The sequence below is a fragment of the Prionailurus bengalensis genome, chromosome C1, assembly GCF_016509475.1.
Source record: "Prionailurus bengalensis isolate Pbe53 chromosome C1, Fcat_Pben_1.1_paternal_pri, whole genome shotgun sequence".
Classification (NCBI taxonomy): Eukaryota; Metazoa; Chordata; class Mammalia; order Carnivora; family Felidae; genus Prionailurus; species Prionailurus bengalensis.
Genome location: NC_057345.1, coordinates 162678237 through 162691479, shown reverse-complemented (window position 1 = coordinate 162691479; position 13243 = coordinate 162678237). Strand labels below are relative to the sequence as shown.

At 43.4% G+C, this 13243-nt stretch overlaps 1 long non-coding RNA gene across 1 annotated transcript; it reads left to right on the top strand.

Moving 5' to 3' along the window:
* The first annotated feature begins 4627 nt into the window (after positions 1-4627).
* Positions 4628-7320, top strand: LOC122479697. Its single transcript, XR_006296406.1, has 3 exons — positions 4628-4769; positions 4959-5014; positions 7114-7320. It is a non-coding gene; the product is annotated as an uncharacterized LOC122479697 (long non-coding RNA).
* The last annotated feature ends 5923 nt before the right edge of the window (positions 7321-13243 follow it).

The following is a 13243-nucleotide window of genomic DNA, read 5'->3' as shown; positions in this document are numbered from 1 at the left end:
AGTCAGGAAACTGTCAAGGTTAAGACAGAACCCAGTACAAGAGCATGCCTTTGAACACACACTGCAAAGTGATGAGCCAGCCTCTCTCTCTCTCCCTCTCTCCCTCTCTCTCTCTCTCTACCAATCTGCAAACCAGCCCCGAGGTGCTATGTCACCTATTTTTATTTAATCCACCCCCACCTGGTGGTTAACTAGACTGATGGCAGTTGGTCGCAGGAGACCCTGCATGCAGCTGACCACAACCTCTGGCCAGCAGCTCCCTGAAAGGAAGCGGTGGTCCTTCCCCTGGTTTCCCATCACCCCCCGTGTGAGCCATCTGCAGTGGTGGTGGTCTGCCCACGCTGCTGCCAGGCAGATTTAGGCGAATCAATCTCTCTGCGTGGAGCTTCAAACCCGTGTATGTCGGCTACACACCAAACCCCGTCTTTCCCCGTCCCAGAAGAGGCTTCCCTGTTGGAACGAAGCTCTAAGCTTTGTACAATCAAAAGCCTTTGATTAAATCGGACCCAGTCCTTCTACTTGCCATGGCATTGTGTGACCTGGGAGAGCAGCAGGGCTACAAAACAGCCCGATTTGTCGCTAGGTGGGCTGACAAAGCAGGGCTAAACACACGGTTGATTTCAAGCTATGTTACATCTCCAAGTTGCAAAGCCAGCGATAAAGCCAGCCAGAAAAGCATCCCTGTAGGTGAATATTTCTCACAGACAGAGGCCACTCTGCCTCTGAGAGGGCTGTTGTCCTTCCCACTGGGAGTTTTTAAGCCACTTAGGGACAGCGACCGTTTGAACAGAAAATTGTTCCTGTTTCTAAATGATTTTTTTAAAAAGAGAGAAAGAAAGAAAAGAAAAGGATCCCAGGAAAGATGCTGCTTTTCTGACATCTAACCCACAAAACACACACATGGCCATACAAAAAGAGACCAGTTTGTAAGAATTAACTCAAACAGAAATTTGCTTACTCTGCTGCTCACCTGCTGTCTGCTTCATCCTCAAGCTTTGTTTCTGCCTAATGGTGCTGTGTGTTCTCTCACAGCCTCTAAGCCCTCAAGACAGAACTCGGGAGACCTCCAGCTTACACCTTTCTTTCCTGGCATCCCACCTAACAGCCTCCTCAGAGCCAGAATGAGACCCGTGGGTGCCCTGGGTAATCACCGGGGGCCACTTTCCATCAGTGTCCTTTAACGAATCTTCAGCATTCATCTAGTGGAAACAAGATGAGCAGCAAACGGCAGAAGAGGGTAAGAGGACACAGGTGACAGCCCTCTGCATAAAACCAAAGCCCCAAATTGAGCTGGTCCTCCCCTTCTTAGCTGGCACTTCGTTTACTATTGTTGCTCAAGCATGCTCCTTGCTTGTTTGGAGAGGGGGGCTCTCCAAACCTTTTGCCCACCCTGAGGGGGTAGAGCAATAGATCTCTTTCAACTATGTGCATGATCCTCTCTGAAATGCACCTTAGATGCAAGATTCTCTAGCCCTTTACATCTCGATTATGTTTACAAGGCCCTTATAAGCTGGTCCCTTCAGTACCCCCTACCTGACTCAAGCGGACTTCAACTCTAACGGTCTCCCCTGCCTTCTCTCTGAGGATGGCTGAGCACTAACCAAGCAGTGGATCCAATGATGGCGAAGGACCAAGGGATCTGGGCAGCTACTGAAGAACAGATGACCAGTCAATTAGGATCTGAGGCAAGGGGGTTAACAGGGTGAGGAGCCCTCATCTACTTTGTCATTCTCTGAAGGCTGGGATCAGCTTTGCAGTCACTGGAGGGGCCCAAGGTGACCCAGCGCTCAGAGGCCTGGTAACCACCTCTGCCACATGGATGGGCCAACTCCCTACCCTCAAGGCCCACCCACCCACATCACCATATGAGGCTGGGCTTTGAAACAGATGGAGGGACCTACACTCGGTGGAATCCACGTCTCATCATTTCTTCAACCGACTGGCACCAGAGCTCCATTAAAAAAAATTGACATTGCATATTGGTGTGTATTCTTGAGGGCTATAAAATCAAGGATAACAGGGCATCGTTACTGATGTGGGGTGTGTCTGAGGGCGCATTTGCAGTGAAAATGAGTTTCCAACACATTCCCATGTAGGGGCTGCTCAGCGTCACCAACCACTGGTTAATTCATTAATATTATTCAGTGAAAAACATTTCTTCCATTTCATTTGTTAATAAATCTATTTTCATTCTCATGGAAATCAGTCCCTTTCAAGTTCAGTTAAGAGGAATATTTCATAACTTCCAGGATGGGAAGTATTTTTATTTAAACATTTGCAACAACTAAATGGAGGGCTTCTACTTTTCATCTTTAAGGATATATGCCTTGTGGTTCTTGAATGCTTTGTGGTTAGGAAAGATTGTAAAACTATGAAACACGACACAGAAAATTAAATAGAAAGGAAACTGATTTCAGTAATGTTGGCTTTGTTGGTATCATTAGCTGTAAATCAGTTAAATAGTAGGAATTTATTTTTAAGTTTAAAAAATGTGTAAGGGTAGGTACCATCTGCCTGGTAAAAAGAGAAGTGTGTCTGAAATAGGAGCATACGTAGGAGAATGTTTGTTGCAAAATTTTTAATTCTGTGCAAACATCGTTGAATTTTTCTTAGGAAAAATAAAAAGGTCCAAAAAGGTGGATTCTATAGTATGAAACACTTCTAAGAGAAGTATTTGATGGCGTGCTTCTGTGGCATCCCACTGCTTCTGTAATGCTGTGTCTGGGAACCACGGGTACCATGGAATTGTGTCATTACCACTTTGTACTTTTCATTCATTTTAAAACCCAACGGAAGAGGCAACATTTGTGTATGCCCGAGACCTGAAGTGGTTAAGCCTTTGTTTTATTTTTTAAAAAGGAAGAAGCAGTATTTCCAACCCCCTCCCCAGTTCTAATGTCCTTTTGATGTATCGTAGTAAATGATTTCATCATCACCTTTGTGCTCATTTAGCATCTACTCAAAGTAGATCAGAAAAGAAAAAGAAATAGTACCCTACAACCAGCAAGAGGCTTTGCACACTGGCAGCCTGCAGTGGCTGAGGTAAGGGGGTGTGCAGGAAGCTGATCCCCACGTTAGAACCAAGCCTTAGTGGAGCCTGAACAGGGATCACCTCCAGAATGCCTTGGCACTAGTCAACCTGGCTTCTAGAAATACTTGTACATAATAATGAGGAAATGTTAATAATGATTATTTTCAGTAGCATAGGACAAGCCAAGCCCTCAAAAAGAGAAAGTTTTCATTGGTACGGCATTTCATTTAAACACTGAAATGTGCTGTAATGTGAAGTAGGAAATAAGTTTTGAAAGGAAGCTGATGATTAAGAAGAAATGCAGTGGGCATTTAATAAGTGGAGGAACTGCAAGATAATTAACTGGCATGCATAAAGATTCATGCTTTATACCAAAATTTTAATTTTGCACATAAATGTGCCTGATGTAGGCAGCATTTAATCACCTAGCTGACAGGAGTAACTACTTTCATTTAACCTTGACTGAAGATCATGAATTCTAACAGGTTTAATTGGATACATCATTTAACAGAATGAACAGAGCAAATTTTTCTCAATTCATAGGTTCTGATTGACATGCACCAGCAATAAGGCGTTGCACGATTACAGCTGCTCAGCATTCCTGCCCTGGGCAGCAATTGCCATAGTGATGTGACACCACTGGATCACTGGGGCACGGGAACTATGCTGAATCTCCCCTTGTTTTGAAAAGGGCAGCGCTTAAAAAAAGAAAGAAGGAAGGAAGGAAGGGAAAAAGAGAGGGAGAGACTGAAAAAGAAAGGGACTCGGACACTTACATTTTTTCCCCCACATTCATCACATTGATATGCACTGGAAGAGAAGGGGTAGGTCTTGTTATCCACCACACGGAAAGATGGGGGATAATGATGTTGTCTTTTATCGGTTTAGCACTTCTTTTCAGAATGTCAGAAACAACTACAGTCAAACAAAACAGACTCAGAAAAGAGAACCTAAAAGAAAACCATGACGACTTAAGGTCTCCAATCCTTGTACATGCAGCGTGATATGAGCTCTTGGTGCCACTGTCTACACAGGGAGCATGGGCATCTCACTTTGAATCTCCAGGGTCCGACACGCACTGGAGAGATACAGACCTGGCTTTGAGCGAGTGGTTTGTTGCTTCCGTCACGAAAACCCAAACGAATCCAGGATAAAAGAAGGAAGTCCCCAACGTAAATTATAAACCTTCTCCTCCTGATTAAGCGATCAATATCAAACTGAAAGACACTGCTCAGGTGGTTGAATCCTATATTCCCTGGGCAACCTCAAATACCTCCATCAGTTTTGTACAATATGCTGAAGAGGACCAGAAGGTCTATACCTCAAGAAACACTGCCGGTCCCGCCAGTTTCAGATGTCAAAATAAAAACTGAAAGCACTGAATTTTAAAGACTTTCCTTTACAAATTAAACATCAGTAGCCCCCTTCCTTTGTTTCCTTGCTTTCCACTCATTATTCTTGTTCAGCAGACCCACTGGATTGTCAGAATGCCTCCACTCCTGCAGACTTGGTGAGTCACGCCCTCTGCCCCTCCCCCACGGTACCGCGTGGTAAACACAGACTTGCTCATTGGTTGTCCTTTTACCGGTTACCTTCTCTTTGCATCCCTCCCCCCAACACCACCTAAACTGGGGGCTTCTTGAGGACAGATCCTATGTGTTTCATTTCCATATCCACGGTTCCCAGAGTAGTGCCTAGTGGCTAGCTCTGTAATGCCATAATGAACTAGTGAACTGAAGTGAGTGGGGAGGTGAATGGGGGGGGGGGGGGGGGGGCGGTTCTTAAGAGTCGTGAAGAATCACAATGCTTCTGCTTTTTCTCTCCTGTCTTTTCCTTCCCTTCACCTAGTCTTTCTGCCTTTCTCTCTTGCTTTTTCCTGTCTTCCCTTCTCTTTCCTAAGCCTTACCAATATGCATTCATTTGGCAGAGGCTTACTGTGAAAGCTACGTGCCAGGCCATGTGCTGAAGGCTGGGGCCTCCAAGGTGAGTAAAACAAAGCTCTCCTACAATAGCTCACAGTCTGGAGGGAGAGACGGATGAGACATATATAATTATAATATAATATTATTTGTATTGTACTATGATGAGCAACAAGGCTGTGGGAACTGAGGGAAGGGTAGATGTGGGACTATTCTTGCCTGGCGTTCAGAGAAAGCTTTTGCGAAGGAGGTGACATATTCGAATGAGGAGCAAGCGTGGAAGCCTGAAAGATTCTGCAGAGAAAACAGCATTTACAAGGTTCTAGGGTGTGAAACAGCACGACTTCTTCTAGGAATGGAAAGAAATTCTGTGAAACAGGGATGGAGGTAGGGGCCGGGGAGGTCTGAGAGGCAGGCAAAAGCCAGGCCATAGAGGCTCCTGTGTGACATACCAAGGAGTCTGGACTTTATTCTAGAGATGATGAGGAACAATAACAAAATTTTTTATTGGGGGGGGGGGGTCAGTCCGTGCTTTGGAGACGTAACTCTGACAAGGGGTGTGAGGGACAGATTTGAGCAAGAAAAGAATAAAAGCCCGGGGTCCGGCTTCTGTTGCCCTCACAGAAATCCCTGGTCCTCCCTCCCCCTCCTCCATGGGGCTTCCTGCACTTCCAACGAATTTCTTTTCTGTCCTTTCCCTACTTTCCTGCTCCTACCTTTTTTTCTTTCCCTCCAGAATGAACTCAAATGCTCTTCCAAAGAATTGTTGAACCATAAATTTTTGAAATTTGGTAACAGTCCGTAAAGGATCCAACTCTCAACAAGATTGTAGGGTGGTTCCCATAGGCAGTTCACTGTTCTCCACTTTCACTGAGGAGAAGGGAGAGGGAGGCAGTGGATGGCCTCCAGCAGGAAGAACTTTCATTAGGGAATGGGGAAGACATCTGAAGAGACCTCCTGGGCCTACTTTTCTCCAGAGGCTGTGAAGCTGAGGAGAGCTGAGGGGACCCCTCCCCCCGTCCCAGCACTGGGTCCCCATGGGTTCCTAAAGCACCTGGGCTGAAGACAAAACTCCCACCCTATAGGCGCCAGCCCTCAGTGCTCCCCTTTCCTCCCGATCCCAAACATCAAGTGCTCTGCCCTCCGACCCACCTTAGTCACAGAACCAGAGGATCACCTGCCACCTGACGGTGAGATGATGAGAATCCATGCCCCTGCTAGGCTCACCCCTGGCAGGGCACCCACATCAACATGTGGGGGACATACTCCCTCAGGCCCACGAATAAAGGAGGAACTTAAGTAGAGGCCTGGGTCACTGCCCTCTTTCCTCCCCTCTCCAGAAACAAATGACTTGGGTTTCTCAGCCCCTCAGGCTCACTGTGGCTGCACTTAACTATAAATTCTTTTTTTTTAAGTTTGCCCTCATTTGCACATCAACCTATCTCTCTACTGAATTGTGAGTCTATGAGTTCAGGGACCATACACCTTACCCATCTTTGTACCATCCTTCCCCTTTAACTTCATGGTCCAGTGTCTGGCAGCTGGCAGCTGTTGAATTGTGCACCCCCCAAAATTCTTTTTTTTTAAAGTTTATTTATTATTTATTTTGAGAAAGACGGTACATGCACATGTGAGTGGAGGAAAGGCAGAGAGAGAGGGAGAGAGCTGTCAGCGCAGAGCCCGATGGGGGCTTGAACTCATGAACCTTGAGATCATGACCTGAGCTAAAACCAAGAGTCGGACGCTTAACCAACTGAGCTGCCCAGGCACCCCTGTGCACCCCCAAAATTCTTATGCTGAGGTGCTAACCCCTAGTGACTGTATTTGAAGACAGAATCTTTATAGGGTTAATCAAGTTATAATGAGGTCATTACAGTAGGTCCAATCCAATGTTACCGGTGTCCTTATAAAAATGGGAAATTTGAGGGGTGCCTGGGTGGTTCAGTCGGTTAAGCGGCCGACTTCGGCTCAGGTCATGATCTCGCAGTCTGTGAGTTCGAGCCCCGCATCAGGCTCTGTGCTGACAGCTCAGAGCCTGGAGCTTGCTTCTGTTTCTGTGTCTCTCCCTCTCTCTCTGCACCCCCCCCCCCAATTCGTGCTCTGTCTCTCTCTGCCTTTCAAAAATGAATAAATGTTAAAAATATATATATGGGAAATTTGAAGACATTCATACAGGGAGAATGCCATGTGAAGATAAAGGAAGAGATCAGAGTGAACAAGGAACACCAAAGACTGCCAGCAGAGCATCAGGAAGAAGCATGGAACTATTCCCCATCACAGCCCTCAGAAGGAACCAACCTTGCCAACACCTTGGTCTTGGACTTCTAGCCTCTAGAACTTGGAGACAATAAATACCTATTGTTTAGGCCACCCGGTTTGTTATGGCACTTTGTTACGTAACTTTGTTATGGCAGCCCTAGCAGCCGTCTGTCTGATAGAATCAGAGGGTTCTAGAAAGTAAGGGATAATTGTTCTACCTGATGAAAGGTTGTCCACTTTATCATGTGTGTTATCATCAATGCAGGCTGATAATATAAGATACTGGATAGACTTTGCAATGTCTGGTCTTTTCTCCTAATTCAGTTTAATGATCTACAATGGTTTTGTAGGCATATAACCATGATCCAGCTGTTAGGAAAGAAAGGAGGGATCAGAAGGTTGGAGGGGGATGTCGCTTAACTGGCCTGAGGAGTTTTAAGTAGTAGTTAGATCAGGGCCAGGCTAAAAGAATAATTCCACAGGCCCAAGAAACACTGACTGAGTTCCTTCCCTCAGGTTCTATAAACAATTCTTTCCTACTTCCAGTTAGGCTCCTGGCCTCCGTTTCCCTAATAATAAAACAGACTGATAATGGCTCAGCAGCCCTTGTGCAAACAGGTAGTCATACCAAAGGAACTTTGAGATTCTCATATGTTACATATCTGAAGAGAGTTTTTCTGGTTCTTACTAATTATTCCAGTGTTAATATATTTTTTCATAAAAATATCATGAGCAAAATACTCTGCACAATGCCATACCTACAAATGCCTTCCCAATATACTGGTGAGAACATAAACAGTTTCCCTGCCTTTGTGGAAGTTCTTTATAAACATTAAATGAGCAGATGATTTGTCGAAAGAGAGCAGCCAATCAGAAACACACATCCACAAATGGTTCTTTTACTACTTGAACACAACTTGGACAATGATGCTTCTTGAATGTTGCCTTTTCTTTTCCAAATCTCCCTTTCCTCACCTTCCCTCTCCCCCAAAGAAACAGCCAAGTCTCTTGAATGCACGTACATGCGCAGCCTTCATTTTCCTAACCATTCTTTCCACTTATCCTCAGTGAGCTCCATTGTCATTGCAGCATGCTCAATGGGACCCCCAATCTCCCTGGCTCCCTTTCTCCATTACATCCCCAGCTGGAAGTCGTGCTCTCACTGGCACCACCCCAGCTCCCAGCCCGGTTCCCTCCCTCTGAGCCGTTGATTCATCACAGCTCTTCAAATCTCACCTTAAAAGCTTCCCCTGGGCTTTATCTTGCAGGCAGCACTCAATGCAAAATGTTTGGAGACACTTCGTATTAAGTGTGTTATTGGCACTAATGGTACACACAAATCAATTGTATTAAATCTTCATGACTTCAGGTAATTTGTCTGCGAAAATGACATTCTCCATTTCCCACTAGGATTTTGAATTTGTGTGTATGTTCTTTTTTTGTCCTCGGTGCCGTTCTGAACAAACAACAAAAATTACATAAACTGCCGAACGTCCTTTCCTTCCATTTCCCCTACTGCACCTTCTCATTGTGCGAATTGGCACAGTCTCCCGAACGCAGTTGTGTTTACTTCTGGGGCACACTGTGTAATTTAACTTTCTGCAATACGAAATAAGTCAGTGGCGATATTTTTACTTGTTCTGACAATGTCCAAAGTTGTCTCTCACTGTTTTTATTTAAAGGAACTAGACACAAACCTGGCTGCCTTCGCCACGGCCTCTGGGAGGGCTACAGCTGAGAAAATCCGCAGTCAGGACGAAGTGAATAGAACTAACAAGACTATTGAGCTGGCCAACAGATTAGTGAAAGGTCTGGAGGTGAGGTCCTACAGGGCAGACTAATGAAGCAGGCTGCAGAAAGCACTTCTTTGTTATACACTACTGATCTGGCAATAACAGCAGCACTTAGCAAAGAGCCTGATGAGCTGAAAAAATTATGTCATTAGCATTCATTTTTTTCATAATAGAAACATGTTTTTGACCTTTACATTTTCTTACATTTTACCATGCTGCGGCCTGTGTTAACTGTAAGAGTACCTAGTGACTAGCATATTCACAAAGCCCAACAGGAAAGGAAACAGTCACTCTTTCTTGAGTATTGACAAATAAAGTTGATGCAATTAAAAAGGCAAAGACTTTATTCGGAACAATTAGACAATGCTAATGATAGAGCCCTAGGTTGGTTTACCACGAAGCACAGTGCAATTTGTCCGACTTAGTTAAGGAATATGATAATGCCCTAATTAGCTGTCTAAGATGGGCCCTGGATATTACAGAGGAGACAAAGAATAAAGAGTGGCAAACCATGAATTATCCGAAATAATCCATATTGTTAAAGGTTGGCTCCTGAGAAAGTCTGGTCACTGGCAGCTTTCTCATTTGCCATTCATCTATTGTTAATTTAATCTTTTGTATATATTCAAATTTTTTTTCCCTGGGTTAACATTTGTTGGGAGAATGTCTCTTCTTGTTCCCCGCCATTGTCGGAGGCATGTTTTTTCCAACCAGCGGCTCTCCATGCCTTTCTTTTATTCTGGTAACTGGACTTGCAGTGGGCCAAGAAAGCATTGGCCCACTGCTAATTAAACAGATTTATCCAACTGGATATTATTAGGAGAATTTAAAATATAAATTGATGAGTGCTTGTTTAGTGCCATTTGAAGTACAAACTGAAAGGATTTATCGGCTATGAAGAAAAAGTCTCAGTGTCTCCGATGAAAGCTGGAAAATCTAATGAATTTAAATGTATCCCACCAGGGTAGCCATATTTCTTCTCACTGTGAGACACTGATGTCTCTCAAATTAATGGAAGTAAATTACTATCTTAATCCGACAAATCTATCACTGTTTTATCAAATCAATTTGCCAGCTCCCAAATAGATGAGGGGAAATAGTAGAGGAGTAGCGATGGATTTCTTTTTTTCCAAGGAGTAGTGTGAATCCCTGTACTCTGAAAGAGCACCCGTACTTGAACTTTACTTAGTTTCACTCCACCTGATGAAGCTCTTTGTGCAAAAAAATACCTGTTGGAACAAGTTCAGGGCAATGACCATGATCTAAGCCCAGAGAGTGTTGGATCTCTTCCAGTGTCTTCTGCTCTACCCTTTCTGACATAATGAATCTGTGGCCTCCAAAGAACATTCTATCGGGACTGTGAACACAGGACATCTGCCGGAAGACTTGCCTTCCCTCAGCGGCTTTGACTTTGTGCTGGCTCCTTTGCCGGCCAGACCCCCATTCGGCTTGTTGAGAATTCATGCCAGCACAACTCACCCATCAGCAAATAAACTCTACCACACCACGATGGAGATGCTTGGTGTGTCTACTCCCAAATCTTGTGCCGTTTATTTTGATGGAATACTTGTGCCGTTTATTTTGAGGTGCTTCATAACAAATGAAAGCATTGGAGACTGTGTGGCAGTGCAGAAATCCACAAACATCTGTACGTGCATGATGAGAGGGCCCAACCATACAACGGTCACAAAAACACTGCCATTTCTGCTTCTCTGGCCATTTGGGCAATTAAGGCTCAGTTTCTGCAAGCATGTCTCTCTTAAGCTATATATTCCTTATATTCAAAAATGTTTTGGGGGCACGTGGGTGGTTCAGTCAGTAAAGCATCCAACTTTGGCTCAGGTCGTGATCTCACGGTTCACGAGTTTGAACCCTGTGTCGGACTCTTTGCTGACAGCTCAGAGCCTGGACCTGCTTCGGATCCTGTGTCTCCCTCTCTTTCTGCTCCTCCCCCACTCACACTCTGTCTCTCTCTCAAAAATAAACATTAAAAAATGTTTTGATATTTAGCCCATTAAATATTACCATCCCAGAGATGGAGTTTGCTCAAAAATATCTTCTCTTGGGGCGCCTGGGTGGCTCAGTCGGTTAAGCGGCCGACTTCGGCTCAGGTCATGATCTCGCGGTCCGTGAGTTCGAGCCCCGCGTCGGGCTCTGTGCTGACAGCTCGGAGCCTGGAGCCTGTTTCAGATTCTGTGTCTCCCTCTCTCTGACCCTCCCCCGTTCATGGTGTGTCTCTCTCTGTCTCAAAAATAAATAAACGTTAAAAAAAAATTTTTTTTTAAATCTTCTCTTTTTTGCCTGTGTTCTACTTTCGTGCTCCTTATTTCTTTCCTTCCTCATTTTCTTTTCTTCATTACTCTCTCCTTCCTGCCTTTTTATTTTTATTTCAGCTTCATAGAGGTATAATTGACAAACAAAATTATAAGATATTTAAAGTGAACATCATGGCGATTTGATATATCTATACACTGTGAAAGGACACCCCCCATTGAATTAATTAACACACCCATTATCTCACATACTTGATCTTTGGGGGGGGGTGAGAACATTTAAATTCTACTCTCTTAGCAAGTTTCAATTAAACAATACAGTCGTTATCAAGGATAGTCACCATGTTTTGCATTGCCTCCTCAGAGCTCACCTGTTTGACAGCTGCAAGTCTGTGCCCTTTTACCCATCTTTCCCTATCCCCCTCCCCACCTCAGTCCCTGGTAGCAGTTCCTATTCCCCATTTCTACGAATTTATCTCTTTTTTCTTAGAGTCCACATAAAAGTGATATCATGCAGTATTTGTCTTTCTTTGTCTGGCTTATTTCACTTAGTATGGTGCCATCAAGATGCATCCATGTTGTCGCAACCTGCAGGACTTCTTTCTCATGGCTGAATGATATTCCTGTGTGTGTGTGTGTGTGTGTGTGTGTGTGTGTGTATGTGTGTGTGTAGATATAGATACACATATACATACACATACACACATGCCTATATGTATATATGTCCACATGCGTAAATATGTACGTGTCTGTATCTCATATATCTCATGTTCCTTTACCCATTCATCTGCTGATAGACACTTAGATTGTTTCCATTCTTTGGCTATAGTAAATAAGGCTGCAATGAACACACAAGTACAGATATCTTTTTGAAATTCTGTTTTCATTTCCTTTGGGATGAAGTGGGATTGCTGGGTCATATGGTATAGTTCTATTTAATTTTTTGAGGAACCTCCATACTGTTTTCCATAGCACCCTCCCTGTAATTTTTTTTAACCTTTCTGACTTCTTGTTATCTTTTTTTCCCTCTTTTTTTCTCTTTCTTCCTTTCTTCCCTCCTTCTTCATCCCATGTCTTTTTTCCTTCTAGGTATTTTTTTTTTCTACTGTAGTTTTCCATGTAGAAGAGTAGAAATCTAATTATCACTGATTTTTTTTTTATAAAGGCAACCCTTTTGGAACAGATTATTACATCTTTGTCTCTTCCTTTGTAAAATACTAAAATGGTTCATTACAATAAGTTCTGTGTTTACAGTTTGAAATTTATGTTTGGAATAATCAGAGTCTTCATTTGTAAGTTCTGAGCATTTCTCCCTCTTTGGTACTGTACTAATAGCCACTTCATTATCATTTAAAATAGTTCTTTGGTATCACTCATTATTAAATGTTGTTATAAGAACTGTTTTCACCTGGACTATTTCATTACCATCATAAAATTCATTTAATTAGCAGGGTTTTTTTTTAAATTAGAACACAGTAAAAAATGAAGTGCAGAAATTTTACTAAGACCTGTTGCTTCCAAACATGCTGTTATTTTCTGGAGGAAAATTTCAGAGCATTGAGTATATACACTTTGACCCAGGAATCTCACTGCTAGGACTTTATCCTTAGGAAATAAGAATACGGCAAGAATATGTTAGACATAACATCAATGTGGCCACACTGGGAACTGGCTAAACAATTTATGGGTCATCCATAATATGGAATACTATATACCCATTAAAAATAATGTGGTAAAAGAATATTTTTATCACGTGGAAAAATGTTCTTAGTATATTTTGAAGTAAACAAAGCAAGTTCCAAAACAAGACATATGCTGTGATCTCAGTTTGGCAACATATTGCCTCTCAGCTCCAAATCTAACTTGATTACCTCTTCTGCCTTAACAGGCCGGGCTCTTTACTCATTTTTCCTTGGCAGCAAGCATGACATTAGGTTGGTCAGTAGAGGGAAGAAGAGAGAAAATGCA